We start from the raw sequence: 12650 nt of genomic DNA, 5'->3' as shown, positions 1-12650 counted from the left end.
TTATAAAATCGTGAGGCAAGCTCTCGATTTATGTCGTCGACTGGTTTCGATGACAACTTGTGGATACTGTCATCTTCCTCAGGGCCGGTTGCTTCTGGATCTACGGACTTAATCCCAGGAATAGCCGATCATGCGGATATGCTGGACACCTCCATCCCCTGTAAGGAGACAGAATGATAAAAAGCAATGTGTTGCTCTTCACATTGTTGTGTTTTTTGCCATGCTTCTTAAACTGTAATTCTATACTTGAGACTAATTAGCACAGTGGTATGGTGCCTAAAAACATTGTAGAGGCCCAATACTTTAGCACATTAGCACAGGAGTGAGGGAGGAGTTGAAACAGGAAGGGAGGGGAGGGAAAAAGAGTGTCTACTGTTCACTTGTGTGCACATGCACTAATTCTTTCAACTTCTGTGTTGTGCCCTTTCTGGGTTTTAGTGACGACGTACCATTGTGATGGTATTTAATGTGATTCTATTAAGCACCTACCTAGCCAGCCGCTTCAAGCTGCCTTGAGGCTGGAGGGTGCTGGTGGTTGAGACTGCACTGCTGTTTAGTGCTTCACCTGTAAATGGTGGTTCTCGTGGGCTGTAGAGGGAAGAAAGACACCCAGGCTTCAGTGCCTAGAAGCTGGCTGTCTGGTGCGCAGCATGGTGTTGACAGGGGCCGCTGTGAGAAGATGTTGACATATGATCACAACAACCTCCAACCGCTTACCTTTCGTATCGGGCCACGATGTCTCTCTAGCGTATTTGCATCCAACTCGCGTTTGGCAGCTGTTCTAAGAAACAGGACCTACACACTTCCGCATTCGTAGCTAGTGGGCGTGAGTGTTGGTATACGTCATGGGGGGTGTGTAATACTGGCCCCGCCCATCCCGTGGAAGTGCGGCCCCGGCTGTTGTGTCAGGACCGTGCCTGGCTGCATGCTGAGTATGGCTGTGGTGCTGCTGCATCAGCTTGTATTATGCAGAGAGGCAGCTGATCAGGGCACAGTGATATGTAATATTGGAGTGGAATCAACGCCCGTCAAAGTTTGGCTATAGCAACTGGCAGTAAAAAACAGCTAATGTCATAGGTGTTAATCTGACAAACTGATAATTGTATATGGCACAATGCACATTGTCCAAATGTGTGGTTAGAGTGTGGGAAAGTCACTCAAGCATAAATGAGGAACTTGAATGCCAGATACAGTTTGGTCCATCAGTTTTTTGCCAAAGTGGTAGAAAAAATGTCTTGCACTGCGCGACTTTTTCACAAAGGCCTTAAGGGAGTGTTAGGCCTATCATGTACTGGCCATATGTATAGGCCTCACAGAACTATCTACTGTAATGGTTAGTGGGAGCCGTTGTATTGGCTCTGGCAAGTAACTTTGGTTGTAATTCAACGTGGTAGCACTGCTAGGTCATGCAATTGGACTGCTTCATTGAGCCCGTGATTACATGTGTCCAATATATAAATCCAGTTCTGTTCCCTCTGCTGTATGATGTTGTTAAAGTTGCCACCTCGTCTGGGCAGCTGTATCTTTTCAATTACTGTCCAGTTGAAATCATCAGGGCGTGGCCCTCTGCCACGAAGTGAGGAACTAAAGGTGGCGACAGTTTCCCCGTCCGTAGACAGGACTTATGCTCAATCATTCTCTTCTTGACCTGGCCTGGGGTCATGCCTATGTACTTTAGATTGCAAGGGCACCTGATTAGATAGATCACTCCAGTACTGTTAGAGTTGGTGAATCCTTTTGCACCCAGGGGGTCTTCCATCCAATGTCGATCTGGGTGCTCAGTTTAGTTTGAGCACACATTGTACATTTCCCGCATGGGGAATGGCCTACCGGCGGTCCACTTGTCCATAGTGTTGGTTGAATCTGTTCCTGTGCTTCATTCTGATGGGGTAGTGTCTGAACTAACCTATCCTTCAAATTTTGCCTCCTCCTTTTCAAGGCAAAGAAAGGGAGTGGGAGAGTATTGTTTCCAGTATTCAAAATTGGTCACAGTTTTTTTGTTCCCTTTTTATTGAATTGAACAACGGGGAGTAACTAAAGACGGCCGTGATGTTATCATTCGCCAGTGGTTTTTTGTGTTGCTCAAGGGTAACTTCCCTGGGAATGTTCCTGACCTACTTATATCTATTTTTAACTGTTCTGGTGGGGTATGCACGGTCCACTAGTTGTCTTTTAAGTGTCTTGGATTGCGAAATGTAGTCCGTGGTGTTAGTGCATAGGCGCCGGTATCTCAAGAACTGCCCGAATGGGAGGTTGTCTTTCAGTGCCCGAGGATGGTAGGCTGGAATAGCATAATAGCAAGCTGTGGTCAGTTGTTTTTTTGTACACCTTTGATATCAGGCGTCCCTCGCTGGATGTAATCTGTAGATCAAGAAAATGTATCTCGTTTTTCTTCGGTTCTAAAGTGAATTGCAGATGAGGGTTGCAAGTGTTGAGCCATTGATGAAATGATTTTAGTTCATCCATGGTGCCCTCAAAAATCACGAAAATGTCATCAATGTCGCCAAGGAGGCAGAATTTGAGGGATAAGTTAGTCCAGACGCTACCCCATCAGAATGAAGCACAGGAACACATTCAACCAACACTATGGACAAGTGGACCGTTGGTAGGCCATTCCCCATGCGGGAAATGTACAATGTGTGCTCAAACTAAACGAAGCAGCCAGATCGACCTTGGATGGAAAACCCCATGGGTCCAAAAAACATTCACCAACTGTAACAGTACTGGAGTGATCTATCTTACCACGTGCCCAGGCAATCTAAAGTACATAGGCATGACCACATGCCAGGTCAAGTTGAGAATTATTGAGCATAAGTCCTGTCTATGGATGGGGAAACTGTCGGCACCTTTAGTCCCTTACTTCGTGGCAGAGGGCCACGCCCCGATGATTTTGACTGGACAGTAATTGAAAAGATACAGCTGCCCAGACTAGGCGGCAACTTTAATAACATCATACTGTGGAGGGAACAGAACTGTATCTATAGATTGGACACATGTAATCACGGGCTCAATGAAGCAGTCCAATGGCATGACCTAGCAGTGCTACCACGTTGAATTACAACCAAGATTAACAGCACTTGATTACTTGCCGGAGCCAATACCACGGCTCCCACTAACCATTACAGTAGATAGTTCTGTGATGCCCATACATATGGGCAGCACATGATAGGCCTAACACTCCCTGTGGGAAGGCCTTTGTGAAAAAGTCACGCTGGGCAAGACACTTTTTCTGCAACTTTGCCGAAAAACTGATGGACCAAACTGTATCTGGCATTCAAGTTCCTCATTTATGCTTGAGTGAGCACTTGCCCACACTCTAACCACACATTTGGACAATGTGCATTGGGCCATATACAATTATCAGTTTGTCAGATTAACCACTATGACATTAGCCGTTTTTGACAGCCAGTTGCCATAGCCAAAGTTTGGGTGGAGTTGATTCCACTCCAATATTACATATCACTGTGCCCTGATCAGCTTTCTATCGGCATGATACAAGCTGACGCAGCAGCGCCGTAGCCGTATTCAGCACGCAGCCAGGCATGGCCCTGACACAACAGCCGGGGCCAGCATTACACACCTCCATGACGTATACCAACTCTTAAACCCACTAGCTACGAATGCGGAAGTGTGTAGGTCTGTTCGATAGAACAGTTGCCAAAGCGAGTTAGATGCGGATATGTTAGAGAGACAACGCGGCCTGATACGAAAGGTAAGTGGCTGGAGGTTGTTGTGATCATATGTCAACATCTTCTCACAGCGGCTCCTGCCAACACCTTGCTGTGCACCATTCACCCAGCTTCTAAGAACCAATGCCTTTGGGTGTTTTTCTTCCCTCTAAAGCCCACGAGAACCAACATTTACAGATGAAGCACTAAACAGCAGTGCAGTCTCAACCACCAGCACCCTCAAGCCTCAAGGCAGCTTGAAGTGGCTGGCTATGTAGGTGCTTGATAGGATCACAATAAATACCATCACAATGGCACGTAGTCACTAAAACCCTGAATGGGCACAACACAAAAGTTGAAAGAATTAAGTGAATGCTGGATGCTCTTTTTCCCTCCCCCCTTCCTGTTTCCCCCCTCCCTCACTCCTGTGCTAAGGTTTTGTGCCTCTACAAAGTTTTTAGGCAACATGCCATTGTGCTAATTAGTCACAAGTATAGAATTACACTTTAAAGAAGCATGGCAAAAAAACCACAATGTGAAGAGCAACTGGGAGTAACCCATTGCTTTTTATCATTATGTCTCCTTACAGGGGACGAAGGTCTCCACCATATCCGCATGATCGGATATTCCTGGGATTAAGTCTGTAGATCCAGAAGCAACCGGTCCTGAGGAAGATGACAGTATCCACAAGTTGTCATCGAAAACGGTCGACCATCTAAATCGAGAGCTTGCCTCATGATTTTTTACAGATGTCCACCGAATAGGTCTAGGACACGCTTAGAATCAGATCACTCACTGGAAGTGAGAGATCCTTTTAGGCTATACCAATATAGAGGGATTTTTAACACCCATGATTACCAATTGTTTGTGTCTAAGGCCTTCAGACTATAGGGTGAATACAAGTCACTAAATCCCCTGTCAGTTGCATCCTCACAAATATAGAAGAGACAAGAGTCAATAACAAGTCCAGTCTCACTTTCTCTTTGGTAGTTCATCATTGGGTTTTTAGTACCAAGAATGATTGAATGAATGTGAAATATGGCAGTAAGGGTCAGATCCTCTTCCGCTATCCCTATTAGATAGGTGATGCATCACTCGGACCAAGGGAAAGAAGCCCCCCCGCACCACCCCTTACAGGACAGTTTGAATGCTGATATGTTTTTTGCCTGCATATATGAGAATGCGATGTTGATGTGAAATAAGTACTACCATAACCACCCTTGGACAAGACACAAATACTTTGTGGCTCAAAAATACTCTTAGACCGAATGATGGCTTAAACACCTTTCCTCAATATTTTTCAACACAAAATTAAATAAGGAGAACAAATAATATACACGTTCCCTTTAGGATAACAGCAGTTATTGTTAGCTCACATCCACCTCCTTCCAGGTGCGTTGCAATTTCATTCTCTGCAGTCTTTACAAAGGCAATATCATCTATAGTTCCTTTCAGAGTCTGTGAGCGGAGTTGGAAAGCTATGTCCTTGGCTCACAGAAGGCAGTCTTGCTACACCCAGTAACGGAGAAAGATATTTCACAGAATATGGAGTAAAGGAAATTAAGTCTATGCCCAAAACTATGTGGTTTCGCAGCTGCAGCCTGCAGGACACAGCTTGCTTGACAATAACAAAAAACTATGGAGCCCACTTTTAAGTAGTTGACTGTATATTATGAATGCCAACTTACTTGGAGTTAGTTATACAACTTAACCTGGGAACTCCCATTCCTAGCTACCCTCAACGAGGCCCAAAAGTGAAACATCTTCCCATATCACCTCAGGATGGTACTTAGGGAGGTTGCCTCTTCTCTGAGGGAGCGGACAGCCACTCAGTCGAGCATCGCTGAACTTTACCTGACTCCATGGGACACGGGAGCATGACTCAGGTGCTGGTTCCATGGATATCTTTGATTTGGAGCTGGATTCCCACACAGCTTCACAGATGACTCGCCAGCTCCACCACTAGTGCTGCAAAGGGAAAGAGTTCTGATATCACCGTGGTTGGACCAGGAGAACAGCCTGAGGGGCTACCTAGAGTTGGCTGGCATTAGGACTGAGGTGACCTTAGTTTGAAGAGTGGGGAGAGGGATCTAGGCCTGAGAGGACTTCCCATGACCACAATTTCTTTGTTAGTCAGCCACCAACTGTCCTCTGTCAGTTCTCGCCTCAGAAACTCTTCTTGTCAGTCAGCCAGGAAAGTTCCATTTGCAACAACGTTGGAGGCCAGAGCCCTAGCTTGAGCTCTTCGCAATGAAGTACTCAGGAATGCACCATTCAGGAATGTAAACAAAGGAATCTGTTCCTCTTATGTTTCTAAGAGGATTAACCCAATGATCACTGCAATATACTTCCATTCGCCTCTTCCTCTTCCTTTTATATATATATTTTAAAACATAGGGGGCGTGGCCTGAGCATGCGATGTGAGGACGTGTTGGGACTGAGCTCCCGTCTAGATCCTCGGTTGATCCTTTCAGTTTATGGCAAACTTAGCAGACAAACATAACGGGCGGACGTTCCTTCAACGGAACCGACACTGCACAACTTGTGGAAAGGACAAGGCAAATCGGAGCCTGCAAAACCGTCTATCGGGCGATTGAAACTGAGCCCCTGAGCCGGCCAAGATGGCGGACGACGGGAGGTCAGAGGCCACTGACAACATGAGGATCACGTATAGAGAATGAACCCCTGGTGACGTGAGAACAGCGTGCGCCACCACAGCAAGACCCGCACTGTAAGAAGCAAACTTAATACCGGAGGTAGCCTGTAGCTCTAGAGAGCGGGGCTGGACACCAGACTGCCAGACAACGGTGGAGGAGGCGGGGCAGCGGTCCAAAGTCGAGACCACCGGGAGGACCACTGCGGGGGCACGCTGGGAGCCGATGCTTGGGCGGAGGATGGCACCGAAGACCGAAGTGAGCCAACGGACCTGCGACTGGTGCGGAAACCCGACAAGGAAGAAGTGAGGCACGAGGGCCTAGATCACAGACCGAGCACTCTGAGGACGAAGGGAGACCAAGCGACACAGAGGGGCACGGCCCACGCAAGGTGAGGAGGGGAAGAGCGCAGGCTGGGGGAAGAACTGGAACAGCACGCCTCTCACCGGGCTGCCCCAGGAACACAATAAGGACTTCTCGGGTGAGGCGGTCGGCAGCCATAACAACCACATACTAGGCCCGCCGCCCCCACCCGTGACACATTAAATAACACCCCCCGGGCATGTGCCCACATGACTGGGCAACGTCGGTGGAGCAACACCCCCAAACAGTGGCCGGAGCAAGACACCACACTGCGGCTGCCGAAGAAGCCAAACAAATACCCAGGCGACACTCTGAACGGCAACTAGTGAGCACCAAGCATACATCCTTGGCTCTGCTCTACCACACAAGCGAATGAGGCGATATTGAAGCAAGAGGGGGTGCAAACAAAACAAAATACTCAAATGAAGAGCAAACACTGGGCCATGCCGCACTCAAGCACCGAGCGTTTACACCAATTGGTGGCCTGATTGCCCCTGCAACTGAAAACCCGCATCCCCTGGCGGCCAGTCTGCACCCGACAAACGTGTACCTGCACCAACTAATCCGGAACACGCTTGCACCACCTGGCGACCGGATTACCCCTGCAAATCTTGAGCCCGCACCAGCCAATGGGGGACCATATTGCCCCACCAGGGTAGACTACTACCCAGCGAGAGCAGCAGAGAAACACACCAAACCAGTTGTCACTGCACTACATGCAGAGCTGAACCAGGCACTGACGGGAAACTTACCCTGAGGACACAACCACACTGGGTATTGGCGCCATTGGCCCTGGCGCAAACATTGAACAATAAAGCGAACAGAAGCAACTGCCAACCCCTACCAACCCTCTGCTTGGGAGGCACCTTCCCACCGGGCAGCCAACAACAGCAACAAAAAAAATGGCCTGGACCGAGCCCACATCAAGTGGAAGTCACAGAGGCACACATACACGGTGGTCCAAAACACAGGAGACTCAGCCTAGATCGGTGACCCACCACAGCCCCAACCTGCAGTGCAAGGACAGGTCTCCTCCTAAAGGGAAAAACAAAATCAACAATCTCAAATACTTCACAGCAGTCCAACCAAAGGAACAAAGGCAGGAAACCAAAGGGACTGAACCAACTCCACAAGCTCCTGAGGAGCACACCAAAGACGAACAAATACTGGAAGCAATATCAGGGCTCCGCTCCTTCATTGACACTAAGATAGAGGAAGTGAAATCAGACATGCAACTGATGCGCCAAGATATGCGCAACCTTGCAGAACAAGTAACAACCGCAGAATCAGAGCAACGCGAGATGTCCACAGCGCTGAAAGATGTGCCGGTCAGGGTAGAGGAGTTAGAAAGGCACAACAAGATACTAGAAGGCAGGGCCGAGGACGCGGAAGGAAGATCCAGACGCAACAACGTCCACCTACGTGGTGTTCCAGAGGGTCTTGAGGTTCCCAACCCTACGGATTTCGTAGAAACCCTACTACAACAGGAAATAGGTGCTGCCCGACTCTCACAAGGGATTGCCGTTGAAAGAGCGTACAGGCCCCTTCAGAAAAAACCACCAGCCGGCTTGCACCCTCGCCCAGTCATAGTCAGGATCATCGACTTCCAAGACAGGGAAATCATACTACGCTATTCACGTGAGGGTGGGGGGCGCAATAAGCAGAGACACCACCAAGATCACAATATACCCGGACTACACCCGACGGTCCAGAAAGCAAGAAACTCCTTTGTCCCAGTCAAAGCCAGGCTGCGTCAGCTGAACCTTAAGTACATGTTGCTCTACCCCTCCAGGCTCAAGGTCATACATAAAGGACGTGCCATCTTTCTAGAGACACCAGCAGCGGAAAACATGTGGCTCGAGCACAATAACATGGCAAATGATGAGGAAACTGCTGCATGACCAAACGCTGACCCAGCGGAACCCTGCCGAGAACGATCTGCTCGCGATAAGCAACTAATTTTGCCAATGGCTTTACCAACAAAGACGGACGGCCCGTCACACCTCCTGACCCGAGCAGGATGGCACTACCCCGCGAAAAGACTGATGCAGGCCTGTTGCCGTTGCGTCACAACCTGCCAAGGATGGCCTGGAGAGGTCAAGAAGTGGCGGGGGCCCCTGAGCGTCTCCCACACGGCGCAACTGCTAGGTGCAGTTGGTTGATTTCACCAAGTTGTTGTTTGAAATGTTTCTTAGTCTTCGCCACGACACATACACGGAAACAACAGACACCGGAACTGCTAACCTGGACACTGCAACACAAGGATGCCGGCAGACATTAAGATGCTGACCTGGAATGTCAGCAAGATGGGCACCTATATGCGCAGGAACAGGATCAGATCCTACCTGAAGAGAAAGCATGTCTCCATCGCACTCCTGCAAGAAACACACCTAATAGCTGAAGGCACTGCCAAAATGACCGAATGGTGGAGGGGGGGGGACAGGGCTTCAGTACGGCTTACTCCAAAAATGCGTGTGGAGTATACACCTGGATAGACGGCACAATACCATTCAAGCTACTATGAAAGGCGGTGGACGCGAAGGGGAGGTACTTGATACTGAGCGGCAGCATTGAGCAACTAGAAATATGCATCGTCAACTCTTACCTCCCCAACAACAGTGCCTCGTCGTACTAGATCAAGCTAAGTACCAAATTAACACCCTAACAGGATTGTTTTTTCATATGGGGGGGGGTTTAATAGCATACGAGACTACACGCTGGATAGAGCTAAGCCCCCAATGCTGCCGACCGCCCCTGTCCAGTCCTCACTGAACAAGGTAATAGAGAATTTGGACCTTGCAGAGGTCTGGCGGGAACTACATCCAAATGATGGAGAATACTCATACTTCTCATCTCCCCACACACTACACCAGGATTGACTACTTGCTAATGGACAGACAACACCTACCCCCAGTGGAGTCGGTATCTTACCTGGGAAGATCAATATCGGATCACTCCCCACTCCTCATGGAATGGAAAACACGGGGGCCTAAACCACCCATACGATGTGGCGAATGCCAACAGACGCTCTCACTGATCTTGCCTTCAGGGAAGGCCACCGAGATAAAATACAGGAATACTTAGACGTCAATGTGGGGAGTGTAAAGGGATGGGATACAATATGGGATGCACTAAAAGTGGTGGTCAGAGGGGAAGTCATTGCTAGTGCCGGAGGTATCAGCAAATCCCTGAGGAATGAATTAGAGACGGGGGAGAAGCTGATCACTCAGCTTTAAACCACTGCACCTAAGACAAGGGAAGCAGAGGAAGAACTTTCCGCAATCAGAAATGACTGCCAAAGCATGTGGGCCAGACTAACTACATCTGACTACATAACCAAGACCACTAGAGCACACGTGGAGGGCGATAAACCAAATAGACTCTTGTCGTGGCTGTGCAAAAGGGAACACCCGAAACTCCCGATCACCGAAATTAAAGACCCCACCAGCGAGGCTTATACATCGCAGCCGGAGGTCAATTATGCCTTCAGGCACTTCTACTCCCAGATGTAGAGGCATACAACAGTGATACCACAGAAGAACATCCTAGATATGCTAGAAGAGATAGGCCTGCCAACACTGAACAAAGCCCAGAGGGCCACCCTAAACAGGGACCTGTCAATAGAAGATATAACCGAAGCAATCAAGTCGCTGTCCACGAGCAAGACTCCGGGCAGCGATGGATTACCCCTGAGTTCTAAAAGGTGAATGATGCAGCCTTGGCCCCCACTCTCTCAGAGAATCATATGAGAAAGGGACGCTACCGAAAAGCATGAGGGAGACACTGATAGTGCTGATACACAAACCTGGGAAACCTAGAGATGAATGTGGCTCGTACAGGCCATTAGCCATGCTCAATTATGATATAAAATATTAACGACCATATTAGCCAAAAGACTGACAAAGGTGATAAGTACATTAGTACACGAAGAACAAAATGGGTTTATACCAGGCCGGAGCACGGCAGCGAATCTACAAAGATTGCAACACATAGTGGCACAAACAAAAGACTCACACGAATCATACGCGGAGGTATCCCTAGACGCCACAAAAGCCTTTGACTCCATATACTGGGAGTGGTTTCTAGAGGACTTAAGACAATTCTGTTATGAAGCAACTCACAGCCTTCTTAGGTATGCTCGTTAGGTTTATTGGAACATCTCAGGATACCTTCACAAGCAGTTACATAAAGGACATTGACACTGGCAGCCCATCACCCAGGCACGGGGTTCACAAACTGACCAGGGTTGGAACCTTCACTCACACATTCCAAAACTCAGACATCAACACTCCACATGACATCACAACATTCCTGCTTACCCAGGCAAGACATACACAACAAATTCGGGTTGGGGGAATCCTTCATCAGATGGATAAAAATATTATATCAATCACCGTTGGCCAGAGTTAAGACTGAGAAGACAGTGTCAAGACTATGGGACATCCAAAGAGGCACTAGACAGGGCTGCCTGCTATCTCCAATGCTCTACATCCTGGGCCTAGAACCACTAGCTATATATATATATGAGAAAACAGTTTTTCGATGCATGCATCAGAATGGGGCCGAATACCATTTAGTTTCACTATACGCAGATGATATGCTGTTATATTTGAGAGAACCCCACCTTAACCTACCAACAATCCTAGAGGTCGTAGAGAACTTTGCCCGGGTGTCAGGGATCTCCTTCAACAGGGAGAAGTCTAGTGCATTCCACTGGCTGGCCTGGTTGGGCGAGTAGAAACCAACCTCCCAAAAGTGAGAATCCAATGGAAACTGCACACTTTCAGATACCTAGGGGTCAACATTTGGCACACACCTGAGCAGATGCATGGGGGTAACACCCAGGTTGCCGTACATGGGCTTAGATAATCGATGAAGTTCTGTCCAAATTACCACTTCGGTAATGGGCAGGGCCGCAGTGGTTAAAATGATGGTGCTCCCAAGGTTTCTACATTTTTTACACAACATACATTGAGCCTCATTACACGGATGGCGCTAAGGGATTACCGGCACCGGTAAGGGCACTGGTGCCGGTAATCCCTTAGCGCCATACTACGAGGTCCCTCAGCGGGTCCCATCCTTAACGTGTGGTCAGACCACACGTTAAGGACGGGACCCGCTGAGGGACTTCAGGGCAAATAACGGTACTGCTAATAGCGGTACCGTTATTTGCTCCTTCCCCATTCCCATTGAGCCCGATGGGGGCCAAAATGGGAATGGGGAAGGGCCTTGGTGAATTCAAACGGCCATTCACCAAGGCAGAATCGGTAAAATACCGGCGGCAACCATGGCGCTAATAGCACCATGGTTACCGCCGTCCGTGTAATGAGGCACATTGCCTTATGCCAGCCTCCTCCTTCCGGGTACTAGAAAAGCTATTGAGGGAGCTATTATGGGGCAACACCAGACACGAAATATCCCTCAGCACACTAACACTACCATACAAAGCAGGCGGAATCCAATTCCCAGATCTCGAAAGGTACTTCCTGGCCACCCAACTGAGTCATGTGGCCAAGTGACTAGCGGATGAGCACACCTCCGAAACCAGACTACTCAGGCAGCCTATGGCACCAGCGAACCTGAAGGAAATATTATGGGTCCCGGTGGGATGTCTAGGGAAAACCCTGATGTTAGTAGAGTTGGGCAGGAAAGTTTGGAACAGGAACCTGAGACTCACAGGAGGGGCACACCCCTACTCCGCAGACATACTGATTGCAGCAGGGGTGTGCAAGGGGAAAGCAGACCTAGCCCTAATGAGAAAATGGGAGGGACACAGTATTTACACTTGGGGGGGGGCACATACGAAGAAGGGACTTTCATAGAATTTGAGTCCATGGTAACGAAAGAAGGCCTACCCAAAGGCCAATTCCTGTGGTACAGAAGAGTCAGAGAGGGGGCCAAGTCGCAATGGGAAGATTGGCCAGGTAAACCAGAACAGGACCCACTGCTAACACTATTATACAAC

At 48.7% G+C, this 12650-nt stretch overlaps 1 protein-coding gene across 5 annotated transcripts in view; it reads left to right on the top strand.

Moving 5' to 3' along the window:
• The window catches only part of LOC138513915 (protein FAM118A-like), a 487378-nt gene that overhangs the window by 444951 nt on the left and 29777 nt on the right, over positions 1–12650 (top strand). The gene's annotated exons all lie outside the window — the stretch shown is intronic.

Source organism: Ambystoma mexicanum, chromosome 12 (assembly GCF_040938575.1).
Source record: "Ambystoma mexicanum isolate Mex_15411 chromosome 12, UKY_AmexF1_1, whole genome shotgun sequence".
Classification (NCBI taxonomy): domain Eukaryota; kingdom Metazoa; phylum Chordata; class Amphibia; order Caudata; family Ambystomatidae; genus Ambystoma; species Ambystoma mexicanum.
Note: the sequence above shows the minus strand (reverse complement) of the source record. Positions and strands in the feature narration are given on the sequence as shown.